The sequence below is a fragment of the Dasypus novemcinctus genome, chromosome Y (genome assembly GCF_030445035.2).
Source record: "Dasypus novemcinctus isolate mDasNov1 chromosome Y, mDasNov1.1.hap2, whole genome shotgun sequence".
In the NCBI taxonomy this organism is placed as follows: Eukaryota; Metazoa; Chordata; class Mammalia; order Cingulata; family Dasypodidae; genus Dasypus; species Dasypus novemcinctus.
Window position 1 is genome coordinate 31,069,580 of NC_092216.1, and position 24,640 is coordinate 31,094,219.

The 24,640-nt window shown below is 38.0% G+C and overlaps 1 long non-coding RNA gene and 1 pseudogene across 5 annotated transcripts in view; one reads left to right on the forward strand and one right to left on the reverse strand.

Annotated features, from left to right (window-relative positions):
• Positions 1 to 24,640, reverse strand: part of LOC139438407 (uncharacterized) — a 214,563-nt gene that overhangs the window by 112,155 nt on the left and 77,768 nt on the right. The gene's annotated exons all lie outside the window — the stretch shown is intronic.
• Positions 7,805 to 12,495, forward strand: LOC139438234 (potassium voltage-gated channel subfamily B member 2 pseudogene; annotated as a pseudogene).

Consider the following 24,640-nt stretch of genomic DNA (forward strand, 5'->3'; position numbering starts at 1 on the left):
ATTCCTCCAATTGTGCAGTTATTTCTTCAATTTTTGCTCTTTCTTCTTTTTTGATGTATGCATATATGGCTATGAATTTTCTTGTCAGTACCTCTTTTGCTGCTTCCTGTAAGTTTTGATATGTTGTGTTATCACTTTCTTTAGTTTCAAGGTAGTTATTGATTTCTTTTTTAGATTTCCTCCTTGACCCACTGTTTTTCTAAGAGTGTGTTGTTTAAATTCCATACCTTGGTGTGAAATCTGGGCCTCTGGCCCTTGCAGATTTCCAGCTTCACTCCATTGTGGTCAGAGGAATTGTTTTGTATGATTTCAATCTTTCTGAATTCATTGAAACTTTCTTTGTGGCCTAACATATGCTCTATCTTGGAGAATGATCCATATGCACTTGAAAAAAGTGTATATCCTGCTGTATTTGGATGTAATGTTCTGTATATATTTATTAGGTCCAGCTCCTCTAATATACTGTACAAAGTTTTTGTTTCTTTATTGATTCTCTTTTGAGATGTTCTGTCCAAAGTTGGTAGTGGTGTATTAAAGTCCCCCACTGTAATTGTTGAGGCATCTATTCTTTCACTTAGTTTTTCCAGTGTTTGCCTCATATATTTGGAAGCTTCCTTGTTAGGAGAATAAATGTTTATAACTGTTCATTCTTGAAAGAATATCCCTTTCATTAATATGTAGTGTGCATCTTTGTCTCTCACAGTTGTTTTGCCTTTAAAGTCTATCTTGCCTGATATTAATATAGCTACTCCTGCTCTTTTTTGGTTATTGTTCACTTGTAAGATTGTTTTCCAGCCATTCACTTTCAACCTTCTTGAATCCCTGGTTCTAAGATTTGTTTCTTGTAGACAGAATATAGATGGGTCATATTTCCTTATCCAATCTTCCAGTCTGAATCTTTTGACAGGTGAGTTTAATTCATTGACATTCAATGTTATTACTTTCAAGGAATTATTTATATTAGCCATATTTTCTTTGGATTTGTGTTAGTCATGTTTTGTTTGATTTTTTTCTCTTTTTGTCTTTTAATTGCTCTTACACTCTCCTCCAACTCTGCCTCTCCTGTTTTTTTCTTTCTTCCTACAGAACTCAATATAGTATTTCTTGAAGGGCAGGATTTTTGTTGGCATACCCTCTTAGTTTCTGTTTATCTGTGGATATTTTGAACTCTCCATCATTTTTGAAGGCTAGGTTAGCTGGATATAGTATTCTTGGTTGGAAATGTTTTCTTTTAGTACCTTGACTATATCATACGACTGCTTTCTTGCCTCCATGGTTTCAGATGAGAAATCATCTCTTAATCTTATAGAGCCTCCTTTGTATGTGATGGTTCTCTTTTCACTTGCTGCTTTTAAAATTTTCTCTTTGTCTTGATCATTGGATAATTTGACAAGTATATGTTTTAGGGTAGACCTGTTGGGATTTATGTTAGAGGTGTGTTGTGCTTCCTGGACATGTCCCTCAGTAGATTTGGGAAGTTTTCAGCCATTATTTCCTCCAAAACCCCTTCTTTCCCTTTCCCTTCTCTTCTCCTTCTGGAATGCAAAATGCATGCTTGTGCATTTTGCATTGTCATTCAGGCCCCTAAGTCCTAACTGGATTTTTTCTATCTTTTATTGATCAGTTCTACTATCTGTTTGATTTCAGTTGTACTGTCTTCCACATCACCAATTTTTTCCTCTGCCTCTTCAAATCTGCTGTTATTTGCTGAGAGTGTATTTTTGATTTCTTGAATTGTGCTGTTCACCATCATCAAATCTGTTATCTTTTTAAATATGATTGCAATTTCTTCTGTAGTCTCTCCAAGTATTTTCTTCATATTATTAATCTCCTTTACTTCATCAAATCAGTCACTAATATGTTTTGAGAACTTTAATTACTTGTTTGATATTCTCCTCTTCCTGTTTGTTTTATTTGTTCATTGGGTTGGGCCTTGTTTTCCTGATTATTGGTTTGGTTTGTAATTTTTTGTTGCTGTCTGGTCATCATTTTATCTTGGGTTTCATCAGTTCCTTAGCTTCTTTTGTCTAGTCTTGTGGCTTAATTAGTTGCTTTTGCATATGTGTTATATCTTCTCTTTGTCACTTTATTCTTCTTATTCTATTTTCTTGTTGCTGGCTAAGTTCACTTGAAGGGAAATATTAGGGTCAGGGAAAGCAAAATGAGTAAGAAAAGAAAATGTATAATAGTATTAATAGTATATGTTAACAGAGGAAACTTGTGAGACCTAGGATAATAGATATTAGACTTATGCAAGCTGTATATAGTTATAACAATAAGTAAAGTAGAGTGTCTATAATGAGACAGTCAACTGAATATGAGGGGGAGCATAGTATGAATTAAAAGGCCAGTGTTTTCAGGAGAGAGGTAAGCAGAAAAGAAAGACAATAATACAAAGAGTGAATAAAAGACAGAAAATAGAACAAAAGTATTAGAAATAAAAAGTCAGAAAATTTGGGGGCCAAGCAAAGAGAGGTGGAATGTAAGAGAAACAATAAATTATGGAGGACAGAAAGATGTAGAGAAAAGAGGATAGTGTCGGTGGTCAAAATCAGTACACACAGAAAAGAGGAAATGGAGGATGAGGAAACACAGCAAATGTGAAGTGCTCCCTGCAGCACCTAATACAAGAAAAAAAAAAAGAGAAAGGAAGAAAAATTTTTAAAAGGGGGGGAAGCAAGCAAGAAAAAGAAAAAGAGAAAAAAGAAAAGAAAAGAAAGAAAAGGAAATAAATGAAAAGAAAAGAAAAAGGGACTTTGGGGGGTAAAGAGGAAGGAAAAACCAGAAGACAAAACAATGACAATAATAAAAAACCCAAAATTTCAAGCTAGGAATCCTCTTTGTGGTGAAATAAAATGCTTAGGAATCTGAAGTTCCCTCTTTCTCCCTTCCTCATTTCTCTCTCCTCCAGGGCAGCAGGAAAGTTGAGTGAGGGGCTCAGTAGGAGGTTCAAGTAGGTCCTTGGTGAATCAACTCAACACAGAAGACAATGACTCTTTATTTCCCATGAGAAAGAACCTACACCTCACCAGGAACCCCAAATATGCTACTGAAAGCTTGGAAAGCATATCCTATGGCCCCTCTCCCTTTGGTGTGCTGGGGGAGGGCTAATTGATATTCTGACTCATCCTTCTCCCAGACTAAGTTTCCTATCCCAGGGTGTTTAGGTAAATTGGGCTTTTTCAGCAGATTCACCTCTCCTTTCTTCCCAGGCTCTCCCCAAGCCAGCTGGTATGCGCTTCCAAGCTCAAAAAAAAAAAAAAAAGGGGGGGGGCAGAAAATTCAACCCACTCACCTGTCCCCTTCATGTCTCCCCCTAAATCTCTTGCACTCACAGAGTCAGTCCAAAACCAGAGGGCTAGGGTAATTACAACCTCAGGGAGCACTGGATTCGGGAATGGGAAGACTGGGGTGGGATATTGCAGACTTAAGGTATGTGGGCCTGTGGAGCATGGGCTATGGGGGCTTAGGGGACATGGACCCCAGAACCACGCACCCTGGAAACATGGGGTTTGGGAACACCACTGCACAACCAACAGTTTTCTGGGACCACTGCAGCTGCCAGCCCTAGGTGGAAGGGTCCTGCCCACAACTTCTGACCTCCATGTCAGAAACCCAAAATTCTACCTCTAACAAGCACCACTCCTGTCACTGTCTCTCCAAATCAATGTCCAGACAGCTCTGGCCCTGCAAGCCCCCAAAACAGCCTACTCTGGCAGGACTCCAACCCCACCCACACACTTCTTTTCAGGAGAGATTATGAGGTGCACTCACACAGATGCCACCTTGCTCTGCCCTAGAAATACATAATTTAACATGAGGTTTTGAAGAGAAAAGGCCTGGGCTTAAAGGGAAAGCTGGGAGTCATTGTAAAGCCATATGTAAAAGTTTTATTTTAACCTGTGATTAAATCATAATGTACTTTCTCTTCTCAAAAACCTAGTGAGGGGAGAAATGTAAACAATCAGAAAATTATAATACAGGACTAGGGGTGGGGTGCAGCATTAGAGGTGAACTCAGAGTGTAACAGGGCTTACATAGGAGACCTGAGGGGCTCAAGAATCCATAGTTATAGTTGATAGGACAATGTCGCTGAAGTTTAGGGTTTGCTCTTTCTGTCCTGAGCAACTGGTCAGAACACATGATCTTTGCAAAATAAAAATTTTAATACTTTTGTAATAACTTATAGGCCATCTATTATATGGCTATGACTCTTAAGTAGAATAAACTTTATAAAAACAAGCTTTAAAAACAGTAAATCCTTAGAACAGTGATCTCTTTTTATTTGTCTGTTCCATTTCAGATCCTAGAATACAGCCCAGTTTAGAGATAATGTAATGGTTGTTATGCAATTTGGCCAAGTCCCACAGCTCTTATGTGGTAAAATGGGCACTCAAACTCAGATTGTTCTGATTCTGAAATTCAAGCTCTAGTTTAATCTCTTCTACTGAATCTCATTGATAGCATCATGAACACAGTCAATTTATTTATTGAGTCACCATTCATTCAATGATTCAACCTTAGTAATTCTCTCCTGAATGTTTCTTGATAATCATGTCCCACTCAATCATAGTTTCTCAAGAACTTTTTTCAGTGCTGCCTTTACTTCCTTGTTCCTCAGGGCATAGATGAGTGGGTTAAGTATGGGGGTAACCATGGTATAGAAGAGGGAAATAAACTTTCCCTGGTCCTTGGCTCTGTTCTTGGCTGGCTGCAGATACATGAAGGCGATAGTTCCATAGAAGATGATGACCACCAACAGGTGAGAAGAGCAGTCTCAAACACTTTATGTCTTCCAATGGCTGACTTGGTCTTCAAAATTGCTTGAGCCAGGTACCCACAGGAGGTTAGGATGAGTGACAAAGGCACCACCAGGCATTATATGCTAGCCACAAAGCACTCAGGCTTGTTGAATGTGGTGTCCACACATGCCAACCTGATAAGTACAGAGACCTCAAAGAAGAAATGATCCACCTGGCGATGACCACAAAAGGGAAGCTGAAGGGTGAGTGTGGACTGAATCAATGTGGTGGCCACCCTACTAAGCCATTATAGAGGCCAAGACATGGCAGAGCTGATGATGCATGACAAAAGCATAATGTAGAGGACAGCAAACTGTAGCATAGCAATCATTGGACATCACAGTCAGGAGAATACACTCAGTGGAGCCCAGTGCAAGGGAGACATAGAGTTGAATCACACAGCCTCCAGATGTGATGGACTTATCTGAAACCCACAGGTTGCTAGAAGCTGGGGAATGATACTGCTGATGAAGAAGAAGTCCAGAAGGGAGAGATGGGAGGTGAAAAAGTATTTAGGAGTGTGGAGTTTAGAGTCCAAGATGGACACCAAGATGATAGTAGTGTTGCCTAGAGGGGTCATGAGGTAAAGGAACAAGATGACTCCAAAGAGAACCAGCTCCAACTGAGGCTTGTCTGAAAAACCTATTAAAATGAATCCAGGGAGGGCACTTTCAGTGGTCCACTACATTACTCTCATTTTGAGTCTGAAAGATCAAGTCGTATAATATATTAACCTCAGGGATTTTATGTCAAATCCATGACAATTAAGACTTAGTGCTGGAAAATCAAACTTTGGAAATAGGTGAAGAGAAAAGGCCAAAGTAGAGAACACCTCTGTGTGATACCTTTGATTATTCCATGAACACAATCTATTTGCCATAGGTTTTCCATCTACCTTGAAGACAAAACAAAAGGTCATAGTGATTATAAAGCTAAAATGTAGAAAAGATTGAAGTTTTCCCCACATTTTCATGTCCATTAACTTTTTCAATGTAAAGGTAATGGCATTTTGTTGAAACTGTGAGAAATATAAATACCAGAGAAATATAGTGCATTAGGAAAATCTACCAAATGGATAGGTAGATTAGGTAGATACGATGATGAAATACATCAGAGAGTTCATGATCACATTTATGCATGCAATGTATTATGAGAATGCAGAGGAGTTTGAGTAACCTATGGAATGATATATTTGAGATTAGTTCTAGGGTGAACTGACAACCTGCTCTTACAGAGATGCAGAGTTAAAAATCCAGGCCTAAAGAATTGCAATAAGTCTAGAAATGGAGGTGACTCTATAGGGTGGCATAGAAAGTAAAAAAAAAAAAAAAAAAAAAAGAAAAAGTGAGTAGTTTACTAAGTTGAAATAATTATAATAAAAAAACTCTTAGGGTCAGAATCTAGAATATAGGTTACCAGGGGAGGAGGTGGGGATAGGAATTGGGAATTTAAAGCCTAAAGGGTACTGGGTTCCTATTTGGAATCATGGAAAGGTTTTGGGAATGAATGGTGTTGATGGTACTACAACATTGTGAGTGCAATTAACAACACTGAAATACATTTCTGCATGTGATTAAAAGGGGAAATGTTAGATAGTATACATAGTAACAGAATAAAATTTTTTAAAATCCTTGGAAATATACTACACAGTGAATGCTATGTTACACAACGGACTCTAGTTAATAGAACAATTATAAAAATATGCTGTCATCAGTTGTAACAAATGTTCCACATCAATGCAAGGTGTTGGTAGTAGAGTGGTAATAGGAACCCTGTATTTTGTGAATGGTTGTTTTGTAAACTCACAACTTCTCTAATATAGAAAAAAATTAAAAGAGCAAGTACTAAATTTAGAAGGGATTATTGCCTATATGGACTAAATCAAATAACAGGATATGGTAATTAAATATAAGTTTGGAGGCATCTTTGGGACTTGGAGCTGCCCTGGATGGTGCTTCAGGGGCAATCACTGGACACTGTAAATTCTCACAGGGCCCACTGGATGGAATGGGGGAGAGTATGGGCCATGATGTGGACCACTGACCATGAGGTGCAGAGGTGCCCAGAGATGTACTTACCAAATGCAATGGATGTGTCATGATGATGGGAATGAGTGTTGTTGGGGGGGGGGGAAAGCGGGGGGGGGGGGGGGGGAGTGCTGGGGTGGGGGTGGTGGGGTTAAATGGGTTCTCATATATTTAAAAAAAAGATAAGTTTGAGTCAATTTTTCAAAGACCTTAAATGTCATTAAACCTTATTTGGATATAATTGGGTAAAAGAGAAGTAAGGTCTTTGTAAGGGGGATGTGGTTTTGTTTGAATTTTCTTTTTAAAGATATGCATTTACACAGTGTAGTAAAATTTAAAACAGAAACCCCTCTAGTCCAGAAACTCTGTTTAAAAAAATAAATGGATATCTTGTGCGCCCCAGTCTGCTAGCTGCAGGATGGGGAAAGGCTCCCAAGCGCTGCGCCTCATCCCCCACACCCAGCCTGATCCCTGCACACACACAGCCTCCCTGCAGGGACACACAGCAGTCCCTGCTGAGCCTCGGGCTGCCAAGCTCTTCGGCTGCGCTGCCCACTTCAGCTCCTTCCTTGCGCTGGATTTCTCGACAGGGAGCCCCGCGTGGGGAAGGGGTGAAGAGCGAGGAAGACTATTGTTCTTTTAAAGGGTGCCTTAGCTTTCTCCCATTACCTCTCCTTGAGCCTTCCTCCTAGAGACGGTGAACCAGAGTCAGGGCCGTACAGACAAGGGGGAGACCCCGCAGGATCTCCAGCCAGGGAGACTCTCCTCTGTGGAGAGGAGGGTTTTCCAGTGACAAATCATCAGCGAAGGGAATCGTCGCGGGGACGCCCAGCGGGAGCGGGAGCGGGAATCCCACAGCCTCTGTGGTGCCCGAGGCTGTGCCTCAGCTGAGCGGGTCTGTGGAGCTACCTGCGCCTGCAAAGATGCCTGTCTCCAAGGGACAGTGCTTCAGCTGATCTTCCCGTAGCTTGTTCTATGAAGGACCCTAGCCCTGAGGTTTTGTCTAGTTCGAGTTGGCAGAAAAGCTCCCCCTGGGTAAACAGGAAGACTTCAAGGTCGACACTGTCTCTTCCACCAGAACCAGTGGGCATCCTTAGGAGCAAAACGTGTTCTAGGAGAGTCAAAATCAAAGGAGGGGCCTCAACCGCCAAGTTCTGTGGAGAATGTTGACTGGCTACCGAGGACATGCTTGGGGAAGCTTTAAGCGTGCAACACCCATGGGAGCCTCCTGGAAGTGTGTGATGACTATAATTTGAAAGAGAAGGAATATTTTTTTGATCTGTATCCAGGAGCCTTCACTTCCATTTTAAATTTCTACTGGACAGGAAACTCCACATGATGGAAGAAATGTGGGCTCTCTCTTTTGACCAAGAGCTTGGTTACTGGGGAATTGATGAGATTTATTTAGAGTCCTGCTGTCAAGCCAGATATCATCAAAAGAAGGAGCAAATGAATAAAGAACTGAGGCACGAGCCCAAGGCAATGAGAGACCAAGAGGGAGAAGAGTTTGATTATACCTACTGCCCTGAGAAAGGAAGAAACTGGGACTTGCTGGAAAAACCGAACTGATTAGTAACTTCAAAGCCATGAAATATAAAATGATTTTCACTGTGGTTCTGATTTTGGAGTCAAAGAAAACTGCAATCTACCAATTGTCCACCTTGGACTTTCCAGTTTCCTTTGACTAAAAGTTTCGAAGATCTTAGCCATCATGTCTATCCTATTCATTTCACACTCCATCGTTACTTTATCACTCAACACATTACAGGAGCTGCAGGAAACAGATGAATTCAGACAACCAAATGACAATCCCCAGTTAGCACATGTGGAGGCTGTGTGTATTGCTTGATTTGTGGGAGTACATTTTTTTGTTCCTATCCTCATGCAATAAATGGAAGTTCTTTAAAGGCCCACTAAACATCATTGATTTGCTGGCTATTTTACATTACTATGTCACCATTTTCCTGATGGAATCCAACAAAAGCATGCTACAGTTCCAGAACATGAGGTGTGTGGCTCAGATCTTCTGATTCATGCATATCCTGAGAATCCTAAAACTCAAAAGACATCCAATAGGCATGCAGTATCTGGGTTTCACCCTCAAAGAGAGTTACAATGAATTTGACTCATTGATACTGTTTTTGGCAATGGAGATCACGATATTTTCAACCTGTCATCTTTTGCTGAGAAAGATGAAGATGCTACCAAATTCACCAATATCCCCACATCATTTTGGTGAGCCACCATCACCATGACCATTATAGGCTATGGTGACATTTACCCTAAAACACTATGATAGAAAATCATGGGTGTCCTCTGCTGTATTGCTGGGATCCTGGTTATAGCCTTTCCCATCCCAATCATTGTAAACAAATTTTCTGAGTTTTACAAGGAGCAGAAATACCAGGATAAAGCAATTAAAAGAAGAGAGGCTCTGAAGCAGGCAAAGAGGAATGGAAGCATCATTCTATGAACTTAAGGTATGCCTTCGGTGGATGTATGGAACTGAGAGATGTGGCTGTGGAGAAGGCAGGAGAGTTGGCCAATATGAAGGACTCAGCCAATGATTATTAACTGTCTCCCAGCCTGTAGAGGTGGGCTGGGAAGGCACTGTCTGAAACAAGTTCCTACAAGTCTTAGGAGAATAAGCACCAGAGAGTTAGCCAAAAGGAATCCCATGAGCAGGTGAACAACACTCCTTCCTTCAGCCACAGCACCTAAGTGACCAGAAACTGGAGATGCTATACAATGAAATCACCAAGACATAGCCTCCTTCTCACCTAAACCCAGACTACCAGGAACAGACCATCTGCGTTTGAGGAAGAGATTGAGGTGGAAGAGGTGGCCTGCCCCCAGAGCAGCTGGCCTTGGTGCACACCAAGATCATGATGGACATGAAAAGCATTGACAGCATTGACAGTTTCACCAGCTACACCACTGAATTCCCTGAGACAGAGACTTCCCCTGCCACTGCCCTCTGCTTCCCACTTGCAGGGGAAGTTCCTCACTGACCTTATGTGAACAGAAGAGCACCACAGAGCCTAGGTCCCCTGTCTCTAACACTTAGAGAGAAAAGGCCGGCTGTGTGGGATGCTGCCTTGACACATCCTCCAATTGACAAACTGTGAACCTGAATGCCCATGGTTCCCAGGGTGGCCCACAGTCCTCCACAGTCTGGCATTGTCCCTGACAGCCCTAAGGGCATGCTGAAAGGCAACAACTCACTCAAGCCCAGATCCCTCAAAGTGAGCTCTCAGGAAAGTAGATGCGGTGCACCACAGACACCCCACCCCCAGCACAGCCAGGCCACTGCCAGTCATCACAGCTGACTCTGCTCACCACCTCATAGCACATCAGCACCAACATCTTGGAAGAAAACTCTTCCCAGGGTACACACCTTTGATGGGCAGGGAGGTTTCTGACAATTGTCAGGGACCTTCAAAAGGTTTATCCCCTCAGTTTCCCAAGCAAAAACAGTTTCTTTTCTTTTCAAGGGACAGGAGGAGCTTCATTGAAATAGACACTGGTGAAGACAATGACTCTTTTCTTTTTCTCCACTCTAATCCATATTTTATTCCTCTATCCTGAGGACCCTGAGATGGTGATATCCACTCCACCTCTAAATTGAGAGGGGGCTTAGATCCCACATGGCTGATGGATGGAATTCCCCTGCTTGCAGCTGTAGACCCTCTGGGTTCCCTGGTAAGATGGTTGACTATCATCACCTCCGTTAGCTGACCTGGGTCCAATGAACTGGACAGTAGGTGTTGCAACTCTGCTGAAGTTCAGGGCCCAGCTGGCACATAGACAGTGCAGAGATTCAAGGCTCCTGAGCATACACCAACCCCAGTGCCAACCACAGGTTCAGTAAAAGTGACAGAAGAGGCATGCATAGAGAGGTCATATCTGTGTCCAACTCTGTTGCACTCAGGAGCACAAATGCCAAAGTTGGACCCACTGGCAAGCAAAAAACTGCAGAGCCATCTGCCATGACCATAGGGCTTAGGTGTCTCCATAGCCCTAAGGAGCACCACTACCTGGGGTTGTATCTACTTTGGCTGTCTCTGAGATCCTGCTGAGATGTGCATAAGTGCAAGCCTTCTGATGATCTCCCAACTCATTTTGAAAACTCTTAGCCATATAAACTCATTTGTCTTTATCATTTCCCCCTTTTATTCAAGGTCTTTTTCTAGTTGCATTACCAGCTGGTGCTCAGCAGTAATCCCTCTGCACCAGGGAGGCTCATCCCTGGGAGTCATGTCCCTTGATGGGGGGAATGTAATGCTGAGTTTGGCTTAGAGAGTGGCCACATATGAGTAACATGGAGGCTCTCAGGAGGTAACTCTTAGGTACCCTGCAGCTCTAGGCCAAGTTGAAAATTCAAGCATACAGGCTCATAAACATAGTCATCAGTATCAAGGGCCCAACATTGGACCATCCTTCTCTGTGCCCTTGCACTTGGGGGACTGTTGCTGCTCCATTGGAGAGTGTGACAGGATTTTCCAGAATGGGAACTCAGCATTCCCTCAGTTTTCATGTGATACTCTACCCTCTATGTCAATACCCAACAAACATCTGAACAGATCTATGTAACCTATATGAATGCCCTGGAGAATTCCCTCCCACCTTAAGGGGAAGGGGAGAGAGGAATAGAATAGTTAAAAGAGGGGGTTACTGGGGGGGCAATGGAAGTGTTCTGAATGATCCTGCAATGATGGATACTGGCCATCTTAAATATCACCCAAATTTATAAAGGTGTACAGTCTACAATATAAACCATAATGTAAATCATATTGTAACCAAAAATTTATAAAAGTGCATAGTCTAAAATGTGAATAATGTAAACTATAATGGAACCATGATTGGTAGCTATGTTTAAATATCTGTAAATCAGTTGCAGCAAATATAGCATCCACATGTAAAAAAAATCATTGAGGAAGGGGGAAAGGGGTTTGATGTTAGGTATATGAGAGTTTCCTGTATTTTATATGTGACTTTACTGTGACCTAAAACTTTGAAGATATAATTTAAAAAAAGAGTTTGTAGACACTGAGGAAGGAATGGAAGAGATTGTCTTGCCACTGTACACACACACAGGGCAATACCTATTAGAGAGATGAAAGGCAAAACATCAAAAAAAATTTTTTATATTTTTCATTTTTAATGCCCCAAATTATTTTTTACTTTATTTTCGTTTTTCTAAACTTTTATGTATTCTATTTCTAATCTTTAAGACTATCATTAATATTTCATTTTCTGATTAATTGTACTTGGAAATATTTTAGACTTCATTTTTGAAGAAGTTTTGGATCACAGAGGGGTTCAACTATGGCAGGGGAGGAACACTGATGTGGGGTGTCATTGACAATGACTTTTTAGAGTTCCAAGGGATGAGGCAGGACCAGCAGGCAAACCCCAGCCCAAATTGCTTTGCAGATAAGCCTAGTGATGGAAGAGACCCTTTAAGAGAAAAGGTTTCTGTTGGCTCTTCCTCCCCAGGACGCAGATCACAACTGCAGGCAAGACATTCACCATGCTATGGGTGAGTAAGAAAGGACAATAGTCAAGGAGGGTACAAGATGGAAAACCACTTCTTTGCCCCAGAGACTCATTCCAACCCAGGAGAGAGAAATTATTTTCCCACATGTGAAACTAGCATTGACTAGTTACAAAAGCAATAAAAAAGAAAAACAAAACAAAACTCTTATTCCTTAAAAAACACAGGTAACCATGTCTGTGGACTAACCCACCCCACCTATCCCCAAAAAAGTGCATAAAATATTACTTTTGCATGACATGAACCATTTTGTTTAAGCACAGTTAAATAGTTAAGACTGCATTTTGTAACAAAAAATGACTGAAGAACAGTGAACAAATAGAGCTCTATTAAGACCCAGAAAAAATAAATGGATATATATATATATTATATATATATGAGTGAACAAATGAAAAGCTTGTTTTTTTGAGATTATATATTCTACTTAATTTTCACATGCAGCTCTATTCATTTACAAACTTTTTTAGAGCAGATTTTAAAGTACTGTATATCTCTTTTAAAAAACAACATGACAATTATTTGTCTTTGGACATGAAATCAATTAATGTATCCATCCTTAATTATTGAATGGATATTATGTCCAAGGTCCTACACTACATATCAGGAATATAAAATTAAAATTACATTGCAAACAAGAACTCCATTGGCTACTAGGAAGAAACAATCAAGCCCCAAAATAAGTAGAAGTTGTTATAGGTTCAACCATATATTCTCTCATCAAAACCTAATTACAGCAATGAGGACATACCTCCACAGGATTTCAAGTTGGAGGGTTGATGGATGTGAAATGATTGCAGGCCTTCTCTGTGAACCCTCTCTTCAGAATAACCATGTGCAAGTAAGTATTAATATGTAGACATGTGAAGAAAGGGGATGAAAGTGAGGAAAAACCAAAAAAGGTAAGGCAAGCAATAGAAATGTAACAAGCATTTAACCATTATCATTAGATAGTGGTGCAGGGAAGAGAGTTACGATGCATTTAGTAGAGATTTAGAGTAATTGACATGGGTTTTGAAAGTGGGCATAATGCCTTAATTCCAGAAAAAAAAATCATAAAACCCATCAGGTTGTTTAGGAATGGATATGAATAAAGTCAAGGTTGCCAGTTTCAACAGCGTTGGTAACCAATGTTTCTTTGCACTCTCGATCTCAAGCAGCCTGGTACATGTTCCTCCTTGCAGGCAGCCAGTGAGAATCTACACACTAGATATCATCGAATATGCTTGGAAGAGCAGCCACTAAGCACTGAGTCACTTGAGGGTGAAGAGAATCCATAGTCCTATCTACAAGGGAGTGTTCACCAATGTAATCCTCTGAAAGAACCCTCAGATCAATGGGAAACTATACCAAGTATACCAAATGCATAATACATGCACTGTTTGATCTGGATGTTGAGCTCAGGAAGCTTCTGTCTACTCTGACCTGTTTTGGAAAAGAGAAATGTGCCCTGCCTTTTTGTACTGCATTTATCTTGAGAGAATGCCAGGATTGGAACCCTGGCTACCTGGAGAGGTTCAAGAGTAGGGTGATAGATTTGAATACTGTGAGTCCCTGACTCACTCACCTTGAAAAGTGATTTCTTTTTCTCAGAAATAAGTTTCTCCATATATCAAGTGAGGGTGTTAACATCAGTTTCCTGATTCATCTACATATCTTACATGAAGAACTGAAACCACATTTGCTGTAAAATATGCTATCTTAGCAGGACCCCATGAACTGTGAGTCAAGAAGATGGCTGGTGGCCATGATGATAATAACTGACATTTACATAGAGCTCACTGGATGCCAAGATCTGTTCTGAGATCTTGACCTCTAAGAGACTATGTAGAGCAGTAACATGCCCAAGGAGACTTTAGGGGAGAGATAGATTTTGAGCACAGGAGCTCACCTCCCAAATTTCTTCTCTGCTTTTCCCTAAATTACATGTTTACTGAAGAATTGTTATATTTTGGTGGCAGACTTGGCCCAGTGGTTAGGGCATCTGTCTATCACATGGGAGGTCCACGGTTCAAACTCCGGGCCTCCTTGACCATGTGGAGCCAGCCCATGCATAGTGCTGATGCACACAAGGAGTGCTGTGCCATGCAGGGGTGTCCCCTGCATGGGGGAGCTCCATGCGCAAGGAGTGTGCCCCATAAGGAGAGTCACCCAGCAGGAAAGAAAGTGCAGCCTGCCCAAGAATGGTGCCTCCCACACGGATAGCTAATGCAGCAAGATGACACAAGCAAAAGAAACACAGATTCCCATGCTGCTGAGAACAACAGAAGTGGACAAAGAAAGAGACACAGCAAATAGACACAGAGAACAGACAACCGGGGGGGGGGGGATAAATAAATAAATAAATACATCTTTTTTTAAAAAAAGAATTGTTATATTTTGATTTACTTGTGGGCTTCCCAGACTATGATAATCCCTTGGAAAATCCTCAGATATTTAGCAATTACACATTTGATCTTCCAATAACTTTAGGAGGCCTTAACACTACAAAACTGTAGATAGAAAAATAGTAAATAGCAATAAAAAATGCTGTATTTAGAGGAGCACAAGCTTGATAGTAGGTAAAGATGTTCTTTATTCCCTTATGTCTAGAGAAGAGACACATTTCATTATGAAGTTGTCAGTTTCCCTGAAGCATGGATGCTTGCACATTGTATAGAGAGCTCATGGGTTGTTCCCTTGAGATATCAGGCTCCACCAGGAAATTCTTATTTAATACAAGATGACCAAAGAAGAGCATCCTAGGAGACTAAAGTATTTTCATCCTTAAAGTCATAAATTTCATCACCTGATACATTATTTTTTAGACTACAAAATTTCAATAGTGATTCTAAAAATGCTCTCAAGGTTTTATTGAGCACATGTGCACAGTCTTTTATGCATGCATGTGTCCATCCATCCTTTCACCCATCTTACCTTTTATGATCTTCATTTAAATTACTGTAATGGTTTCTCATTATTTTTAAACTAATTCCAAAAATTTTTATACACATTATATGGCTCAGGTGTAATAATGTCCCCTTGCTTATATCCTCAGTTCCAGTTTCTCCAGTCTTGCTTAATGTTTTATTTATATTCCTCACATTTCAATTTCTTCCTCATAATGAGACATTTTAGCCTATTCTATTCACACTGGAATAGTCTAACAGTGTGTCCTATCTCTGTACTTCATTTCTAAGAAGCCTTGTTCAAACTGCCAGGTGGAAACAAATTCATCTTTAATTGCTATTTTCCCTCTTACCATGTAAAAACAATTGAAAAATCACATCAATTTTTAATGCCTGGCTTCCACTCTAGATTCTGAACTTTGTGATGGCAGGGAATGAGAATATTTGGATGATCTCATTTCCAGGATGGTGCTGAATGTCTGACATATAACAATTGCTCAATAAATATTATTAAATGAGAGAATTATTTGAATCCCTCCATCCATATTGCTTTCATTTCAACTAAAATTTACTACACATTTGAATACTTTATTATGAACTTATATAAAACAGTAATAGGTACAACTATTTGTGTAAATATTATATGCTTCCTTAGTAAGGTTCATAAATCTGTGTCATGTCTCCTAATCATTTTATGCCTCAATACCAAAAAACACATACTGAATTAAATCAAATATTGAAGGAGTAAAATGTATTCAGCTGTTATTATACAAAACATCATTCCATAGTCATCTTTTGAGTGCTTATCTTTAGTCACTAAATGGAGATGTGATGGTGAACTTGTCTTTAGGTAGATCACACAAGAGAGAGAAAAAAGTTTTTGTAACCAATACAGTGCTACATATTAAATTACAATGTAAGAAAAAAGAGAGCATATAATTGACACTTTAAAAGAGCAAATGAGCTCTCTAAAGAAGAGAATGTGTTTTGAGAATTTTGAGAGAGATGTAAAAATTAGCCAGTAATACAAAAGATAGAAAAGAAATATTTCATGGAAAAAATTATAATGGAGAAAATATAAGAAAGAAAAAGCATATTATATGTCTTCAAGTAGTTTTGCAAGGCTGGAGTTTAGAAGGGAGCATGTGCTAGGGTTCAGAAAGTCAGAAGTAGAGTTATAGTATGAGAGTCATAGAATGTTATTTGACATTCTGTATTAAACTCATCAAAAATTTGAAGTAAAATAGTGTAGCTTTTGCTTATTTTAATTGAAAATTTATATTTCACTTCTGAGAAAAGAAAACTGCTATTGCACATAGAAGGCATCAAAACTATTGGTGATATGCTGTATATCTTAAGTTGGCTGGTAGTGACATGGATATTTAATAATCATTACCATCCATCTATATATGGCAAATATGGATAAATTAATTAGAACTATAGATAAATAAGACATATTGAGTACATGGAATTTTCTCATCCACCTCCTAATGTGATCATTATGGAATATTAAATTATTAACCAAAAATGATTAAGCAGATGGGAGAAGGATTTTTTGGAGATGAGACATAGATGCACTGTGATAACAAAATAAAAATGAAAGCAAGGCTCAATGAGTTTGACAACCTAGATCTAAACTTTATATGGAAATTCAGTGGGATGGTAAAAGTGAAAACCCTTTTGAAAAAGAGGAAAACACCTGTTGTATCGTAATATGGGTCACCCTATAATTACAACTCAAGGTATGTGACAGGGGACAAATAGGAAAACAGGCCAATGTAAAGAAGAAAGAGTGCTGAAACAGGAAGAGCCATCCATGATATAAGACCAGATTGGTACTGCAGATCAGTGGAGGAAGGACAAATTTTTAAAATAGTCCTGGAACAATTAGGTATGCATGTAAAAATAATTGAACATCTGTCTCAATATACACAATAAAATGTCAACTTTTTAAATACATGCAAAAAGTTGAGGGAAAGAATATAAAGATATTATAAAGCAATATTTGTATTTATCATTTGTTTTTTCTTTAAGAACAAGACACAGAAGTTAATATGATTTAAAGAAATATATGACAGAAAAATTAAGGAGATTTGGTTAATGAAAGATAATACAAAAATTTTTAAAGCGACACTAACTGGTTAGAGAAGACTTTAACAACATATAAAAATGACAAAGGATATGTATCCAGCATATATTAACACCTTCTAGAAATCAGTACAAACATACAATCCTATAGGAAAATTGGGCAAGATAATTGAACAAGTACTTCATGAAAGAATTCAGTAAAAGAGGGAAACGGACTTTGGCCCAGTGGTTAGGGCAGCAGTCTACCACATGGGAGGTCTGCGGATTCAAGCCCCGGGCCTCCTTGACCCGTGTGGAGCTGGCCCAAGCGCAGTGCTGATGTGTGCAAGGAGTGCCATGCTACACAGGGGTGTCCCCCGCATAGGGGAGCCCCACGCGCAAGGAGTGCACCCATAAGGAGAGCCGCCCAGCGCGAAGGAGGGAGCAGCCTGCCGAGGAATGGCGCCGCCCACACTTCCCGTGCCGCTGACGACAACAGAAGCGGACAAAGAAACAAGACGCAGCAAAAGACACAGAAAACAGACAACCGGGGGAGGGGAGGAGAATTAAATAAAAATAAATCTTTAAAAAAAAAAAGAATTCAGTAAAAGAAAGGTGCTCAGAGGGAAATAAAAATTCAAACTAAAAGGTGATACAATTACATACCTACATACAAGGTTTACCAAAATTTTAAAAACTTACAACATGATGTGCAAAAATGATGTGAAACAATACATACTATCATACAGTGACATTGGCACACATAATGGTGTAACAGTTTAGGAGTCATTTTGGCATTTTGTAACACAGTTGAATATCTGCATACAATATGGTTCAATGAGTCGGCCAACAATTTCCCAAGAGAAACCTGGGCATGTGTACACAATGACACATGTAAAAATGCATGCATACAGGGGAATAGTGGGAAGATGATGGAGTAGAAAACTCCAGGAATCAGTCCCTCTTCCAAAACAACTAACTATTAAACAGTGAGGAACCTTCTGCATCAACTATTTCAAAAATCCAGTCAGTGAACACTATGTAGCAACAACAGTAGAAGTGGAGGGAGATGCATCTGCATATCTCCCTTCTCCTTCAGGCAACTTTGTTTCCAGATTATTGTTTCCATCACTTTATTTGTGTCTGAATTCATTCTCTTCTAGAAGACTCCAGTAAGAGGATTAGGATCCACCCTGAATGAGGTGAGTCACATTTTAAGATACTCCTCACCTATATCCTGCTTACAATGGGCTCACACCCACATGGATGGATTAACATGCAGAATATACTTTTCTGGGGTACATAAACTTTGAAGTCACTAGGCTCCTTAATTGGAAGTGTGTGAACAGGATTCGTCTTAAATTTCTTTGAAAGTTTGGTAAAATTCCACTGTGATGTAATATGGTCCTGGGCTTTTCTTTGTTCAGAAGTTTTTGATGACTCATCTCTTTGCTAGTTATCTTCTACATCTTCTTTCATCAATATAGGTATTTTGTGTGTTGCTAGGAATTTGTCCATTTCATTTAGCTTCTCTAATTTGTTAATACACAGTTTTTCATAGTATACTCTTATTATTTGAGTGGGGTAATAAAAAGAGTAATAATGCCCTTCATTTCTAATTTTAGTTAACTTTGTCCTATCTCATATTTATTTTTCAGTCTAGGTAAAAGTTTGTCAAATGTACTGATTTTTTGGTTGATGATATATATTGTTTTTTGATGCTTCATTTCATTGATTTCTATTCCAAGTTTAGTTTGTTATTTCCTTCCTTGTGCTCCTTTTGGGTTTAGTTTGATATTATTTTATTGTACTATTTTAAGGATAGCTCTCTGTTTTGATTTTTTTATCTTTTTTATTTTTTTATTAGAGCAGTTGTGAGCTTACAAAACAACCATGTTTACTGTGCAGAATTCCAATACATCACCCATCCACCAACAACTTACATTGTTGTGGAATATTTGTTACAGATTTTGAAAGAACGTAATCAGGCTATTACCATTAGCTATGGTCCATATGGATTGTGGTGTCCACTATTATTAACACTATGCATTAGGATTTCACATTTGTTATAGTTCACAAGAGAACACACTGATATTGTACTGTTTACCGCAATCCATCTTCCAGCACATAATTCATTGTGTTATACAGTCCCATGCTATCCTCCTATCTAAAGTCTACACTCATTGGATACCACTTTCATCACAGGGTTGTGCTATCATTGCCCCGGTAAACTTTTGCACTTTTTCCTTAGTCCAAAAGAAAAAGTCTTGTGCCTCCCTATTATTGACAGCATTGATATGGTACCTTCTTTGACCTTGGTGCAAGAATATTACAGTATTGCTGTTAACTATAATACATAAATTACATTACTTATATTTTTACCTTGCATCACTATATTCTTACCACCTTTTAATAGTGGTGAACATTTGTTCTAGTTCAGAGAGGAAGATTCTTGTATTTGTATTATTAACCACAGTTCTCATTCACCTTTGGGTTCACTATGTTATTCAGTCCCCAGATTATTCTCTAGCATTCTTTCATTTGACATTTACATCCCTAGACTACTCCCTTTCAGCCACAATCCCTTTTTCTTCTTTTTTAATGTTAGTAGTCAGAGCTATCATTTCTCTCTCAACACTACCTTTGCTGAATCCTGCAAGTTTTTGGTACATTGTATTTTCATTTTCTTTTGCCTCAAGATATTTTCTAATTTCCCTTGTGCTATTTCACCTGTTGGTTGTTGAATAGTACATTGTTTAATTTCCACATATTTGTGAATTTTACATTTCTACTCCTGTTATTGATTTCTAGTTTCATTTCATTGTGGTCAGAAAAGGAACATTCTATAAATTCTGTATTTTGGATTCATTGAGACTTGTTTTGTGACTTAATACATGGACTTTCCTTGAAAATGATCCATTTGCACCTGAGAATAATATATATTATGTTGGGTGAACTGTTCTATATATATGCCTAGTAGATCAAGTTGATATAGAGTATCATTCAAGTTTTATATTTTCTTACTGATGTTTTGTCAAAATATTCTATCTATTGTGGAAAATGGCATGTTAAAGTCTCCAACTCTTAATATAGAACCAACATTTCTCCCTTCAAACCTGTATTTCTTTTATATATTTTGGTGCTTTGCTCTTAGGTGCATATATATTTATTATTGTTGAGTCTTCTTGCTGAGTTGACTTCTTTATCTGTATATAATAGCCATCTTTGTCTATTGTAACAGTTTTATGCTTAAAATCTATTTTATTATATTATAACTACTCCAGCTCTTATTTTTACTTGCATGGTATGTTTTATTCTATCCTTTCACTTCCAATCTACTTATATTTTTAAATTATAAGGTGAGTCTTTTGTAAGCACTGTATTTGGGCATGCTATTTTATCCATTTTGCTAATCTCTGCCTTTTGACTGGAGAGTTTAATCCATTTATATTTAAAGTAACTATTGATAATGCAGGACTTTCTTCCACCATTTTGCTAGTTTTTTTCTTTATTTTTTAATTAAAAAAGATACTTAGATTACATAAATATTACATAAAAAAATATAAAAGATTCCTATATGCCCTACTCCCAACCACTCCCACATTTTCCTACATTAACAACATCCTTCATTAGTGTGGTACATTTGTTAAAATTGATGAACACATTTTGGATCACTGCCACTAAACATGGATTATAGCATACATTGTAGTTTACACTCTCTCTTGCACAATTCTGTCAGTTAAGAAAAGTCTTTGTAAGTCTTTTAACTATTTTGTCCCTCAATTCTTCCATTAATGTTAACTTTCATACTCATTTGGCTTTTTGTATTATTCCATAATATATACCTTCTCATTTCTTCATGGGTTTATTTTTCATATATTTTTCTGTGGTTACCATGGGTTAAAGTTTAGCACCCTAACTATGTAACTGTCATATTTGATTTGAAAACAATTTGACATCCATAGCATACTGATACAGTGTTCCTATACCTCACTATTCCCCTACCTTTTTTTGGTACTCGTTACAAATTATTTCATTGTACATTAATATATATATATATATATATCATTACATTCTTTGCATTTGCATTTTGACACCTTTAGTGTGTGAAAAGAGGAGTTACATACTAAAAATACAATATAATATTTTATAGTTATCCATATTGTTAGTTTTATCTAATGCCTTTATTCTTTATGTCACATTGAACTACTGTCTAGTTTCTTTTTCTTTCAGTCTGTATAACTCCCTTTAGCATTGCTTGTAGGGCAGTTCTAGTGGTGATAAACTTCCTCAGCTTTTATTTATCTAAGAATGTCATAATCTTTCCCTCATTATTGAAAGAAAGTCTTTCCAGATGTAAAATTCTTCATTGGTAGTTACTTTTTGTTATCACTTTAATTCCATGGCTCCCCAAAGCTGTACTTCCTAGACTTGGCACCATTCTAGCAAATGCATTCCAACTGTCTTCTGCAGTTCTAAGGATGTAATCTTTCTTTAAGTCTCTTCTGCCACTTTTGTTGGGGAAAGAGAGGCACTGGAATAATAATTGCCCTCAGGGCCATGCCCCCAGTGATCCAAAGTAGCTAATCAAAAGCAATGGGAAGCTTTGAGCCTTACCATACCTCCTTCAATTTTGGGGAACCAGGTTTCTACATCTCTCTCACTGGTACCAGCAAGGTATGTCGAGGGCTGGATCCCCACTGCTGCCTATGGTAAAAGTGGGGGATGGGTGAGAGTAACCAGTGAGCAGAGAGAGCAATTTACTGGTATTTACAAGGGTTAAGTTTAAGAACGTGTTTTCCTGGGGAATATATAACTTCAAACCACCACACCCTTTAAAAAAATGGGTAAAAGGCTTGAATAGACATTTCTCCAAAGATAATATACAAATGACCAAAAAGTCCATGAAAAGATGCTCAATATCATTAGCCATTAGGGAAATGCAAATAAAAAACACAATGAGATACCATTTCACACCCACTAGAATGGCTACTATTTCAAAAACTGAAAATTACAAGTGTTGAAGAGGGTGTTGAGAAATAGGTACACTCATTCGTTGTTATTGGGAATGTAAAATGGTTCCACTGTGGAAGACATTTGGCAATTCATCAGAAATTTAAGTATAGAATTACCATTTGACCTGGCAATCACACTCATAGATAATTAGCCAAAACAATTGGAAATAGGTACTCAGATATTTGCACACCCATGTTCTTAGTGGCATTATTTACAATTGACAAATGATTCAAGGACCCCAAGTGTGCATTAAATGATGAAAGATAGGCATTATGTGGTATATTCACAAAATGGAATATAATTCAGCCATAAGTGGGAATAAACTTCTGATACATGCAACAACATGGATAGACCCTGAAGACATCATATTGAGTAAAATAAATGAGACACAAAAGGGCAAATATTGTATGATCTCATTGATATGAAATAAGTAAAATAAGAAAACTCATAGAATCAGAATTTAGAATGTAGGTTACCAGGGTGGAAGTAGGGAGTAGGGAGTCAATGATTAAAATATACAGAGTTTCTATTTAGGATGGTTGGTAAGTTTTGGTAATGAATGGTGATGATTTTTAGCACAACACTGTGAACATAATTAACATCACTGAATTATATATTTGAATGTGATTAAAAGTGGAAACGTTAGGCTGTATACATGGTAATAGAATAAAAGAGCAAAAATTGAAAACAAATCAATGCATAAGACTTTTTTTTATAAAAACAGGAAAAACTATGCAATATTGTTCCAGTTTATTAAAAGGTGGTTAATTTTTTTTTTTTTTAATGTAATTCCTACAATGCTAGTTGTCTGGTAATTTCTGAGCAAAGTAAAGCATTGTTCATTGGGATGGATTTGAGATATTGGCAATAGTTTCAATTATATGGGAGTTTGCTTGGTTATTAGTGTTTAAATTGACAATTTTTGTTCTATGCACTTTTCTGTATGCTTGCTTTGTTTACAAAAGAAAAAATGGTTAAAAATAATGTGACTGGAAGGGTAAAATTGTGCAGCCTCTGTGGAAAACAATTTGGTAATTTCTTAAAAGTTTAAATATAGAATTACCATATGATCAGGAACCATACTTCTAGGTATATACTCAAAAGAAATGAAAACAGCAACCCTAACAGATTCTTATACATAAATGCTCATATCAGCATTATTTAACATAACCCAAAGATAGAAACAATCCAAGTGTACATCAAAGGATGAAAAGATAAATAAAACATGCAATGGAATAATATTCAGTCAAAAAAAGGAATGAAACTCTGTACATGCCACAACACGGATGAATGAAACTATTATGCCAAATGAAATAACCAGACACAAAGGACAAATATTCTGATTCCACTTACATGAATGAATAAACTAATACATACAGGCAGAAAGTTGATTAGAGGTTATCAGGGACTGTGGGTGTAGAGGGAATGGAGAGGTTTTGCTTAATGGGTATGGAGTTTGTACTTGATGTGATGAAAAATTTTGATAATTGTTGGTAGTGATGGTAGCATAACATTATGAATTTAATTAATACTTCTGAATTGTACATTTACAGTTTCTATTGTATTTACCCTTTTTTTTTCCTTTTTTGCCCTACTACTTCACCAAGTTTTCAACCTCCTTGGGTTTTCAAGAAAACTCTTCAAAATGTGGAGAAATATCTCAGGAGCATCACAGAGTAAAGAGTCATATAGAGGCTGCCTTATTCTCTCCCTTGTGCATAAAATACTTTGGTTCATTCAAACATAGAGAGTAATTTCTGTGTTTTGCATCATATATCATATTTTCTGAGAAGCTATTATGCCATGCAAATAATGAACATACCTTTACCTAAAACTCTTTTGTCAAGTTTTATTATAGATATTTAACGTTTCAGAGGAAAAAAGTCATATCAAAAAGGACTTGTTTGAAAAGTGATAAAAATTTTCAAGAGATATTGTGGTACTATATGAAGCAAGTCTAAGTCTTTTAAAATCTCCATGGTACCATACTTTTCCTGACCATCATCTCTACTGGATTCTTGCATGAGATTCATAGTCTGTCCCCCTGCTTCCAACATCAGTCCATATATTCTATTCACAACATAGCAACCAAACACATATTTTTAAAATAAGGCATACAATAACTTCAAAACACTCAATTGGCTTTCCATCTCGTTTCCATTTCATTCAGAATAAAATCCAAAATCCAGCCAGTAGGTATTTTGGGGACATTAAAGTCTTAAATGGGAAGTTAAGACTTAAAATGTATAGCATTAACATTTGGAACAATGGAAATGTTCTGGTAAT